Source organism: Haliotis cracherodii, unplaced genomic scaffold (genome assembly GCF_022045235.1).
Source record: "Haliotis cracherodii isolate W230 unplaced genomic scaffold, xgHalCrac1.p SCAF_12, whole genome shotgun sequence".
NCBI classification, from domain to species: Eukaryota; Metazoa; Mollusca; class Gastropoda; order Lepetellida; family Haliotidae; genus Haliotis; species Haliotis cracherodii.
Window position 1 is genome coordinate 33720610 of NW_027266267.1, and position 13214 is coordinate 33733823.

The following is a 13214-nucleotide window of genomic DNA, read 5'->3' on the forward strand; positions in this document are numbered from 1 at the left end:
ATGACGAGTTTACAGTATGAACTTACATCTATAAATCAATCAAAAAACAAATATATTCTTCAAAATAATTATATATGAACATGTTTGCATAATCACTTGCTCACTGGATTATCCGCTTTATTTATAAATATTACCCACTGATACCCCATCCTCCATATTTCAGGTTTGCGTGGTGTGATACATCGAAGTTTATTGTCCAATGAGAAAATATTCAAGTCCCACTCAAGCCCCTGAATGATACATTTTGGCAAGTCTAGATAAGGATTGTTCTGTGCTCCATTTTAATTTATTATTTTAGTTGTGTAGATATGTATTTTCTAATAAGGTAACTTTATTTCTGGGACTAAATGTAAATGCAGGCGGTCTAGGGGAAGTAACTCTACACAACAAACTTTGTGGGTCCTACGCGGGATATACAGTTACTGCCAGAGCCGAAACGATTTGTTTTTCAAATCATCCCTATTTACTCAGCTCACCTGTAGTCCTGTCAACACATTCAGAAACAGGTTGAACAAGTTTGTGTTTTCCAGACCAGAAAGTGATATTCAGCAGGGAACGGCCTCTAAATATACACCACTTTCAATAACAGGCTAATGTTACACACATACCGCGGTAACATATACTGCCTGTCCGTAGGCTCTGCATTGTTACGGATGGCGACCAAAGAACGCTAGGTTGTGTTCACTGATAGCCATGCAATACAAGCTGTTCTTGTACACGTCTGAGTTGAGGAAAACATGAATGTTTATCAAGCACACATACATGTCGCTGAAAGAAATCAATGTTTGAGTGATTACAAGTGTCAAGCGTTTGCTGCACAACATGGCATGTTGTCAGATGAGTACACAACACTTCTATAACTTGCATAAAGGTCAGCATATAGTGACTTGTTATTGGCATAAAAACACCTAGAATTGATTTGAAAGGGGACGTATACACTACACAGTGATAGTCTCATTATGTGGGGAAAATGACAATGAATTAGACACAGCGATACTATTTTGTTGTTGTGTTTGATAGGCATTACTAAGACTAAGACGGATGGTATAGTAGAGAATATTTATGGATAACAACTTTTGTTATTGCTCATATTATTCATATCTCACATGTCTTTTGTATCAGCCTGGTACACACCTGGCTCAGGTGAGAGTAACATGGATAAACAACCGCAATAATGGAATATAAGAAAAGTTTCATGCATATGCAGTTCAGTTTACAGAAATCAGCTGATTGTAGGGCGGCGTGGCTAACTTTACCTCACTTTTAACCACATAAGTGATCTAAATAAAATGAATGCAATATATAATAGTGTTGGGGATATAGCCTGTGTTGTGACATTACATATTTTTATTCATTGACCTTCTTAAATATCAAACAAATGTTTTTTTGTTATAACTGGCAAGACGTTAAACTCGCCTGTGTGTTAAGTGGCTATGCGATTTATGATTTCATTGGGTAAAAACTTCATTAATGAAACTAAGATCTCTGTCATGATAGGTTGCTTGCGGGCATAATAACTGTATATGGACGCCTAGATTTTGTGACATCATTTTCACACACAAAAGATCTTTCAACGTCCAAGAGATGTCATCATTGTTATTTCTTGTTTTGGCATACTGACAATACAGCTCGAATTTACAATATGGGCAATTTCAACTATGTTTGTTCATATCATTAACTGACATTCTGAGGCAGGAATTCATATAAAAACCATGAACAATCCACTAGGGCATGGATACCAAACTGACGTTAGATACCCGTGTTGCTGTTCATAGTTGGGTCCCTCAGGCGCCCAATTGCCGCCCTGATAACGACTCTTGGTTTCTTAGCACCATAACCATGCTCGTGGGTTTCACATACTCACTCCTTCCGTCACTAATTCACAATGACATACTTGGTAGCCTTTTTATCATTTCACAGAAAAGAAATTTCCCGAATAAATATAGAAAATAGCCAGTTTGAATCCGCATTACGTGTAAACTTAACAATACATCATAAAATTGTAAAGACGCACAAAACATGTTCGTGATTGTGTCCTCCTTAACAGGTTAAGTAACAAGTGATGAGTTACAAGTTGGAGCAGGGAATCTTGGAGTAAAGAGATAGCTGTTGTATATGTGGAGCCTGTGACCTTGAGTACATGAAAGCGCCCAAGAATATAGATTTGAATATAATCTTGTTGTCAGTCAACAAACACTTACATTTTGGTGCAAGTTGTGAGAAGGGCAGGTGATACCCGTAGGGCAGGACATGCTTACCCTTTCTGCGAAAATCTGGTGTCATCACTGATTTTCAATGATCCATTCATACAATTGTCACAGCTGTGTGTTCTTTTTCGCGCGATGAAAAATACTTTGTTGGAAAAACGAGATTGGTTATTGTCTGCATTGAAATTTGATTTTCATATTCATATAATTAAAACACTACCAATCATGCTGCTGATGAGGGGTGTATGAAACTAATTCATAAAGATGTGTCATTGAAAATCTACGAGGCATATTTACAGTACATCTCCTTTTTCAGAATTTTGACATTTGATATAACAGTCCATTTCGCATCATCAAAGGATTCCCCTTTTACAGCCTCTGAAACAAAAAGTGTCACTTGCCAAACAATATCCTTATAAATCATCTGGGTAAATATGAACAATCTCATGTCACATTCTCATATGATGGCCATGTTGGGACACGGTGTCAGTTGATAATTGTATCAATTATATTTCATGATAATTCCGCAGAATACTTACATTAGTCTTCCTGCTTCTTCCGGATCTTAGTTTTGTCAGGTTTGGCGTATATATCCTCCATGTTGATGTCGTCAGCTGTACCTGTAGGTTTCGGCTTTTTTTTCTTTGGTTTCTGCACTTGGGCGTAAACATCTGATAGAGAATGATACTTTATTTATACTTTAAATAAAGAAATAACAATCACGTAGTTAATGTGCCCTTTACTTTAATCTATTACTTTGATCTAGAACTGCTACTCTCCAGCCCCATTCTGCGGGAACAGGAACATGTCAGTACAACACTAACAGTAACATCACACATTCAGGACTTTGGCAATTACACGATCGATCAATTAAATTCAAGTCAAATTAAAGGGTATCAAAACATATTCCATAGATAACGTTCAAACAGCTGACTTGAAGTCTACATAAGGCCACAAGCAGTATTCAAGGATATGATACGCGGCCTCCCTTTTGTATATTTCAAGCTGGTGTGACTGACTGATATACACAAATCGATTGCTGGGCGTGCCTACTTTACATCGTATGTGAGAAGCACAGACTTAAAATCATGGAAAACGTGATTATCAATAATTACATAAAGTTGAACCGACAATGTTCATAAGCTGTTGTGGTTCTTTATGTGGCCATGGTGCAATATATTCACCCCGCACAGACGTTCCTACTAATGTCGAAACATGACTACAACAACAGTGCATCATCGGCAACGGTAGAACAGAGGGGATCCTACTTTAAATTATTATTTTGTTGATGTAATTAAGGTTGTTTTAAGTTACGGCTGACGTTTTAGGTTTTCAATGCACAAATGAATTGAAAGTGCTGGTGTTTCTCTAAACGATATCAATGGATCGAAAGCTGGCGAGATGGTATACAGTGATTGCGAAATTCCTAACCTGTTATCACGTGATCATTTGTTGAAGGCTGGTTGACTGATGTGACGTCATGTGAAGTCTCATAAATATCATTGTCCACTGTAATAAACCATACAAAATGTTGCACGTGGATATCCACTTCCAATATATAACAACAACAACAACAACAACAATAAAATGTACATTTGTATATCGCCAATTCCTCATGAAGCCTGCTCGTATTACTCGTGTCAATGGACAAGTCAATATTCAATTAGTATTCCAGCTTCTTGGAAAATATACAACCAACCGTGCCCAGAGGTGCAGAGAGATTCTACATTCATCTTTCCATCTCATCCTACTGGATACCCAATTCCTGCTCAAGAAGACACCTGTGTATTACAGTGTGGGACAAGACCAGCTGTCAAGTTTGCTGAGAGGAAGTATTCAGACATCCAATCTCCACCACCCAAACTCTTATTTATGACCTGTGCGCCAATACATAACATGACACACATCAATAAATATACTATTATTAAAACTTCACAAAATCAAATGATCTTACCAAGAACCTTGTCGTTGAAGTCTTGCTCCTTTAAACTGCGATATCGGAAAACAAATACATTTACAGATGTCATTTATTTAAAACAAAAATGAAACCATACACTACTGACATTCATTACGAATTACACATTTTTTTAATACATGCATATGCACATTTTGATAAAAAAAAATATGTTTCGCAAATTATGAAAAAAACTCATAAACCTTTCCATACTTGACTATGTAATAAGAGCATGTTTTTGAATCGGCATGAACGCATTTTACTTACTCATTGTAGTAGGTATGTGATGCCTCGTGCTTCTGTTCACCTGCACTGCCTGTAACAAAAGCAAGCTGTGTGGGTTGTAGCATGGCTTGATTAAGAAAATGTCCATTGACGATTAACCCGAACAATTATAGTGTGTTGTTATCACACCCAATCTGTTTATCATACACCCATCTGTGTTAGTCTGACGAAAACTGCAGTTTGTATCATAAGACCAAGGTGTTGAAAGTTTAGTGGTTTTCTTACCGTTATTCACAGGACGACCTCTCCTTCGTCTTATACACAGAACACTGACGACGACAACAATGACGACTGCAACACCTCCCCCCAACACCAGCAACGATGTAGACAACTTGATTATCTGTATCTGTATAAGGAAATATCATTTCAGAATATACTTCATATTAATTAAACATGGTGACTTATTTGAAACATATACAAAGGTGTATGCGATGATATACTATGAAGCATTAAAAACGGATAATGGTAGATCCTAGTTTTAAGCATTTCAAACATAACTTCCGAGGGCGGCATGGTATCTCAGTGGGCTAGCAGTGTAAAATCTGCATTAGTCCCGACTACTACAAGCAGACACACACACTTGCATGCATGTCACTATATAAAGTGCAACAGTGTTGGACGCGAAGTTAAAAAACATTTCGCCTCACCTTACCTGTCGTAATACAGTGGCTAAACGTTCCCCTCACTCGTCAGAGTAGTGACGTAACCAGTGTTGAGGATACATAGATTTTAGTTCGGAGCAATATACATGGAGAACATAACACGCGGGTCTTTTAAGATGGAACATATTAAAACGAGTTGTGTTGGACTTTAAACTTTTATCGACTTGTGGTAAGATAGCTGACATCAACAGATACGAAGGTGATATTCTGATATCATCCACAATCATTTCTTCATTTTTTTCAGTTTGTAAACGGCAGTTGCGAGAGTCCTAACTGAATAAAAGGTACAGGTAACCAGCTTCAGTCTAAGACAGTTAAGTGATGTCATAATAACGTTATGGTAACTGATGACGTCACGTCGTCTGTAAAGCATTTGGATGAAATTTCATTGAAGTGGTATCTCCTGGGGGATATCGCATGATGAAAACGTTATCTCCCGTGGAAGCCAGTTTTGGGTGAACATTCTATTGGTTCTATTATGGAATTTAAGTGCATGGCACAACATGCAGGTATGATAATAACATCTCACCCCCACCTTGAAGAGACTTGCTTGAGGAGGTGTCTGATTTTGCTGCAGTAGCTGTAGTTGCTGTTGTAGTTGCTTCTGTATTAGTTGTTGTTGCTGCTGTCGTAGTTATTGAGTTTACTACGTCTGAAAGTTAGTATTATAAATTCGATTAAATTGCTTGGTTTTGATTATGTTGATAGAACGAATAGACTGGTTTATCCATGCGTCCACAACTTATAGTGTCAGCTAAATAGTGCAATGGTTACATATTTAATAATAGTTTCTGGGGTATAAACGTGATCTAAATTCACTCGTACAATAAGTTTATATGTCTAAACGGAAGATCAAAAGAAAGTTTACATTGAAACATTTTAAATACCCCCCCAAAAAAGACAAAAAAACGCATGGGGCCAAATGTTTGTAACATGGTGCAAACAATTGCCCTAAACGCAGCACACTCGTTTCAAAAGAACCAAGACCATGCATCAGGTAATGCACGTGCTGCGACAAAAAATACCGCAAACAGGTTTTTCGGTGCTGAAGTGAGCATCCGTGCAGATACCTGAATAAGGTTCGACCGAAAGTCATCCGAAACAATCACATGAACCAAAAACACACCGAACTAATGCCACGCTGAAATGCAGAATAGAGAGAGAGGGGGGGCCATTGGTGTGGTCATGGTGGGGACTCAACAAGTTCAGATTGGCAGAACACTCAGTTGCTCACGTCAGACCATCAGCAAACCATCACACAACACAACCCAACAGGACTGGCCACACCACTGACAGGCCTCGGAGTGGCAGACCACGTGTAACCTCCAACTTAAAAGATAGATATCTGCGAACCTTGCATCTACGCAACCGGTTCCTGACAGTCACGGAATCGGCAGCAACGGCGTTGGGTCACCGTGTCATCCGCCATACAATCAGAAGACAACTGCGTGCTGTTGGCATTTAGGACATACTATCCGCTCCGTGGGATTGTGTTGGGTCAACAAAGTCGCCAAGACAGAATACGGTCGGCTCGACGTTTACGACGTTGGCAGCTAAAGGCAACGTGTCCTGTTCACCGATGAGAGCAGGTTCAACCTGTTCCATGGAGACGGGTCAATTCATATTTATCGCCGTAGGGGGCAAAGAATGGCTCCTGGCCGTAGCAAGATTAGCCCTGGACTGTAGCCCTGCACTGTAATAACCATGCTGACAATGTTTAGCTATGTACACACGTGTGTGAATGCAATGCCCCAAAACGCAAACACGCAAACATCCAAATTTTGCGCCATCCAATACCATGTACGTGCAAATTGTGAATCACGACCTTCACGTCGAGCAGATACCTTCATGAATATTCGGCTTGTCGAAAGGGGCCCACAAAGTTTAAAATCACGTCACAACGTTATTTGTGGAAATGTGTTGGCGATCCAACGGCGACATAATGCCATGTTGCGTCAGCCTAGCAACAGGGTTGCTTGGGTTATCAGGGGTGAAGGGGTAGCCAAGTGGTGAAAGCGTTTGCTCGTCACGCCGATGATCCGTGTTCGAATCCCCATATGAGTACAATGTCTGAAGCCCGTTTCTGGTGTCCTCCGCCGTGATGTTGCTTGAATATTACTTAAAGCGGCCTAAAACCGTACTCACTCACCCACCCACTCACTAACTCACTGGAGTCATCGTGTGAGCATAAGCTCCTAAATTATATGCCATCTCTTTAAGCCCAGGGATGTGGGTAGTTTTCAATAAAGAAATACGTACTGAATTCTACAGGTCAGCCCTTGTATGATGATGCTAAATTGATACGTGTCAACTTTTGACGTGATTGAAGTATTATTCTGTTGAACTCGACAGGAGTATGCGGTGGATCGCGTTGATGTTGTTTTCTATTCACACACAACAGTGAAGTGTACAAACAAATTTTAAACAGGGAAGGTTAATAAATAGAGGATATTCCATGTGTCGAGTGAAAGATATTATTTCACGAGGCACAGAGAATATCCTATTTATTAATATACTTCTTGTGTAGTTATATAAATACATATTTCATTACAAATGAAAAACCTTGAAACGTAAATTGTTCTTACCTAACGCACAGAGACGGTTCACCAACCCTTGTATTTGCGATATAAAAAATATTTTCATGTTTTTCAATATCTTAAAAAAATATAAACAAAAGTATAAAAAAATAGCATGTTCACATGGATATGATTGGCAGTTTATTGACAGTGTTTATTAATAGGGATTACAGAGTAACGTTCTCTTCTTCATCTGCTAGTTCAGAAATTTCAGCGCAATTCGGTAAGTATTTCTCATGTATTGTATCTGACCTATTAATCATTTGTTTTATAAGGATTGGCTGTTATTATTATTGTTTGATTTATGCTGACTTATACCCAGCACAACTTTTTCGATCCTTGCCTTGATCAACTGCCTTGATTACTGAAAGACTGGTCACCTCGTCACTGGTACCACAGACGCCCGGTCTGCATGTTGTAGATAGTTACGCCACTTAACCCAAGACAATATTTTAGACGAAGAATTATTGTATAACGTATACTGTTTATTCCTGTTTGAACAAATAGTCTATGCTGTAATCGGTGCAACGTTTTGTATCTGACAGCTACAGTCACATCTCCCATGATTCAACTCTACTGAACAAGCATATGCATACTAGCATTGAATTTAAATGGCTTATAAAATAATTATTTTAGGAACATTTTACAAACCTATAATAATCAAATTGAAAAACATATATTCTTGCTTTGTTAATACTGGACCATTATTCCAATCCTACTGTTCCATGAATGAGGGGAAGGGTAAAATTACACAGTCGAAGGTCGTATATGTGACTTTATAGGGAAGACATTTGTCTGCTATATATGTATGTTTGAAGGAAAACATATAACAGTGCATATGTATAACTTTCATCTGAATAATATACGAATATTCGGCGTCCTCTTTAAATCTGGATGATGACCGAGAAAATCAGTCTTTGGACAATGCAAACTATATAATACAGCAGTGGCAGATAACAATGACAATCATTTTTCGATGTATAATCTACATGTAATTAATTATATGCTCCAATTCCATCTACTGTATTAATAATATGAAGTCCTTTTAAATGATTAGTAACAAGATTCAAGGAGGAACGGGGGAAGGGGGGTTGGGTGTGTGTGTGTGTGTGGGGGGGGGGGGATTTTGCTCCTAAACTTATTTTTGGAAAAACTTATTATTCCAAGTTGCCCATATATATATGAATTTTGGAGTACATTTTCTGGATGGTAAAAGATATTTTAGAATACGCAAATGGACAGCTTCTAGAGTTGAATCCCCATACTTCGCTCCCGTAGAGAAGAACTGGTATAACTATACGGTAAATGATAATTTTTTACTTCGACGACCCGGGTTGTATTCTAAGCACCATATCACTAATTTCGGTGAAAACAACACATTTACAGTTTAACTGTGCCGTTTAAAACTTCAAAGAGATAGGCAGTGTCTGGGTCATATCATTATGAGTAAGGGGGTGCGTGGCAGTTAAAATATATTCCACTGTCTGTCAACTGGGTGTTTGACAAATTGGAGGACCCCGTTCTGTATAATGTTTCATCGAAAATTTTGTGAAATTGAAGAAAAGGACTTTTGGTTGGTAGCGTATATCATGCTACACTTATTTTCCTAAACTGATCAAAGTGGTAAAAAGCAACCCGCAATGTGCATAGTTACATTACTGTTATAGAGAAACAATGCAAGCCTGCGGTAGTGTAGTGATGAGATAACTGACCGCCATTAATATCAGATACTGCTGGTACCAAGTCAATCGATTTAGAGAGCTCTCTTAAATTGTCAAGTAGATAAGGAGAAAAACATGTTTTAACAGTAGCATTACCTTTGCTGACAGTAGTTTTACTTTCACTTGACGCTGACGGAGATGCTCCATGACTTGTAATTCTTGTCATTGATATGACGGGTGATGCTGCAGTACTTGTTTCTGCATGTACCACATCTGGCAAGTAAGACGTTACATAAGAGTATACTTACACAACAACCATGAACAGCACGTGATGCATGTACACACAGAAGACAAAGTGTGCGCGCCTTTCGTTCACAATTACCAATGCAATTGAGCTAAAGCACGCGCGTTAAATGCCTCCGAGACAGTATCTCAATGAACAGACAAAGTGAGAGTCGTGGGTATGATAGAGGGGGGACGTCAATATAGGAAAAAGAAACTGTGCTTCATATAAAAAGGTGGAGATGTTATGTTTTTTGTATATAAGAACATAATATTTGGTCGTTGGTCTGATCAATTTTTTATCATAACAGACTCATTGACAAAACCCATACCTGGTTACAGGAGACAGAGCGACGCACCCTTAAAGAAGTGTGATGTAACAACTCAATTAACAATGTCAGTTTCGAGTGTAACAACCATTTGCGTTGATACAGGGGACACAGTGGCGGTTCATTGAAGACACCAGGTGATTGAAAACAGCCTTGGGATATTGTTCCAAATGTCAACCAAAGATTGGCCCAACCCAGCTAACTGGTTCTGGTACTGTCGCAGGCGTCGTTCATTCTCATCCCAGACAAATTTTGTAGGGGAGAGGTCTTCAGAAACAATAGGCCATGACAGTACAGCAATGTAATATGTGCTGCTTCAAAAAGTGTGTTACAACATGTTTAACGTGTGGGCGGATATTATCCTGCTTCAACGTGACGTTACGCTCCTGCGTTTCCACAAAGGGAGCACATGATCTCGAACTATGTCGATCCAGAGGCGTGCTCCATTCACATTGTAATATTTTTCAATTTGAAGTTTACACGATATACGGCTTTTCCACTGGACGAGATGTCGGCCACATGACTGCTAATTGTCGTTCAAACGTTTTTCACGGATCGTGTTTTTGAAATGACGTTAACACTGACGGACTACTTCCACATTCCTGGGGAAACCCCCAGGAACTCCCAATTACGAATACATACAGCAGCGTTCTTTTTGAACATTTAGACTCTTTAATCTTTGACTGGGCGTCTCAGTATACATTGAGAAACGTCAAAGAGTTTGACTGCATTATAGGTCACGAATATCGTCGCTTCGATCCATCCCAGTGAACAAACCGAAGAAATGCACTTGAAAACTATTTTAGATCGACTCGGTCCGTGTCTCGGCTGACAGTCTACAGCAATATGCGAATTTACTGTAGTGTCCATATGACACATTTTTAATCACCTATCAATGATCGGCCAGTTGATCATTGATGACTAAAACCTGTAACCGCCGAAGGTTTATCAACAACTTCCGAAATCGCTCCCGTCGCGTTTATCGTGTCGACCATTTTGAAGTCTTATACTTGATGTAAATATATTTATGACGCGCTGCCATTGTGACTTACTTACTGGGGTAGTTCTTAACAGACCTTTCTTATCGAATGAGATATTTTTTGTTTACATTTGTTTACAGAAACTACAAAAGTTGTCCCTGTTGAGCATGTTTGAGCATACATAAGCTCATGTCACCTCTCGTTTTTGAGGAACTATATAATTCTGCGATACATCTGGTTGTTGTATGGATGTCAGTGTAAACATAAAGTCACAAGTACTTGTGTATTGATCTAGGTCTATGTCCCTTGAGGTACAAATAGCGATATAAAAAATATAAGAATTGACTTTAACGTTGTGCCCTTCATAGACTGAGGTCAAACTGTATGAACGTCGGATGTTTGGATCTATGAAGGTTCATACTCCAATCAACTCACATAACGCGAAAGTCAATTTTTATATCATTTTTTTTATATCACTATTTGTAACTCAAAGGTAATTAACAATGATGAGTTGCGTTCTCCCATGAGTTCCTCCACGAGCCACTTCAGAAACAACTGATGACGTTAATGAACGGAAGCGTCGCTATACGGATGTAGACCTTTGCATGGCCATCGGAACTGTCCAGCTGACACCTGGACTCATAACTAAACAGTATATTCTTCCAGTCTTGCCTTCCGAACTTCATACACTGTCTACACCAAGCTAAACGTGCAAGACGGTGACGTGTAAGCAACATTGGGTGTATCGCTGAACCTCGGAGCTGGTTGTTGCAATCTCCCAACCGGTTGCGTACAGTTCTGTCACTAATTGGTGTCAACCCAGGAATTACCAGAGCTGTAAATATGACAGTGCGGTTACGATTCCGTAGATGCACCATCCAATAAAAATGTCGAGCAACTTCGTCTTACGCCATTTCTGTTTGCAGCACGCCTACGGATCGGAGACGTTGATATTCAGCAAACCATGCCATTGCACAAGCATTACTAACGGTTTAAGCATAATGATGCTGTGAGCACCTGACAACTAAACAATCATTGATTGTTGCCCTACTCTAGATAGAGACGATATCGTGTTTCGATGAACATAAACTGCCTGTAACTTCGTTTTGCGCAACTGGGGTAAACGTTGATTTTCTTTAAGTGGTGGCGTTGCGCAAACGTTATTTACGGTCAAAGGAAAGAGTGTTATGAGCACCGTATAGCTAAATAATCATTGTGTTTTGTTCACATTAAAATAACAACGCACGCGCAAAGAAGAATGCAAAAACGCGCAAAAGAGGATATCCTGATCATAAGAACATTATTTGACAGGTCTAGAATTGCAAATTGTGCACAGTGTCCAGATGTCACAATCTTATGCTTTGAAAAGAGAACAACAGTTTCGTCAGAAAAGGCTCGATTTCACGTTCCAACGTTTTTTGCAGTGTTACATTTTTTTCTGTTTGCCAAATGACGAGACAGTGACAATATGCCTTCCAGTATTCAATAATATCTGATCAGCACAATATTGAAAAATAAACGCAATTGTTTGATATATAGAGAATCTAATCCGAGTGTCTTTTGATATCAAATATGTCACCACGAGAGTGTTTCCTATTTTATCAACGAGTGTTGATATTTTATATATCAAAAGACACTCAGGTGAGATTGTATTTATCATCCAACATCATTCTTCCAACATTTACAGTTTGTAGAAAGTAATAAACAGTGTCTTAAGTTTAAAAAAATACTGCTGACAGCTTCAGTAGAAGAGCCATTGGTGATGTAATTTGATTGTGACGTCGTGGTAACCTATGACGTCACAATGGTCTGCAATGCATTGTGATTCAATTTCATTGCAGCAAATTGTTGATATCGCCTGATCTACTGTGGGAGCCAGTTTTGGATGGTAAATGTAATATGCGCATGTCTTTGAGATAATATTAGCAAGATAATATATTTAGATGAACTGAAATTGACTTACAGTGTAAAGGTATGGACACAAGTTACTACCTCCGTTTGACCTCCGAATTACATGTAATTACACTCACGGAATCATTGCCCGTGTTTCACTTTCAAGGATTTTCTCCTACATTTGTCTCCTACTCACCTATAGTTAGGTTGTTGCTCCTGTCGCCCTTCACAGTATCCGCACACCGCCACACAGAGCCATTGTCCTGTTGCGCGCTGACCCTGAGTGTTACATTGTGTTGGTTAAATTCGCAGCTGGTATTGATACGTCCTGACAGGAATGTGTTGAAAGCGTAGGGGTTGATTTCATCTTTTTCACACTGAGTGG

The 13214-nt window shown here is 39.0% G+C and overlaps 1 pseudogene; it reads right to left on the reverse strand.

Moving 5' to 3' along the window:
- Window positions 1-630: 630 nt before the first annotated feature.
- Window positions 631-13214, reverse strand: part of LOC139458372 (uncharacterized protein C11orf24-like) — a 141107-nt pseudogene continuing 128523 nt past the window's right edge.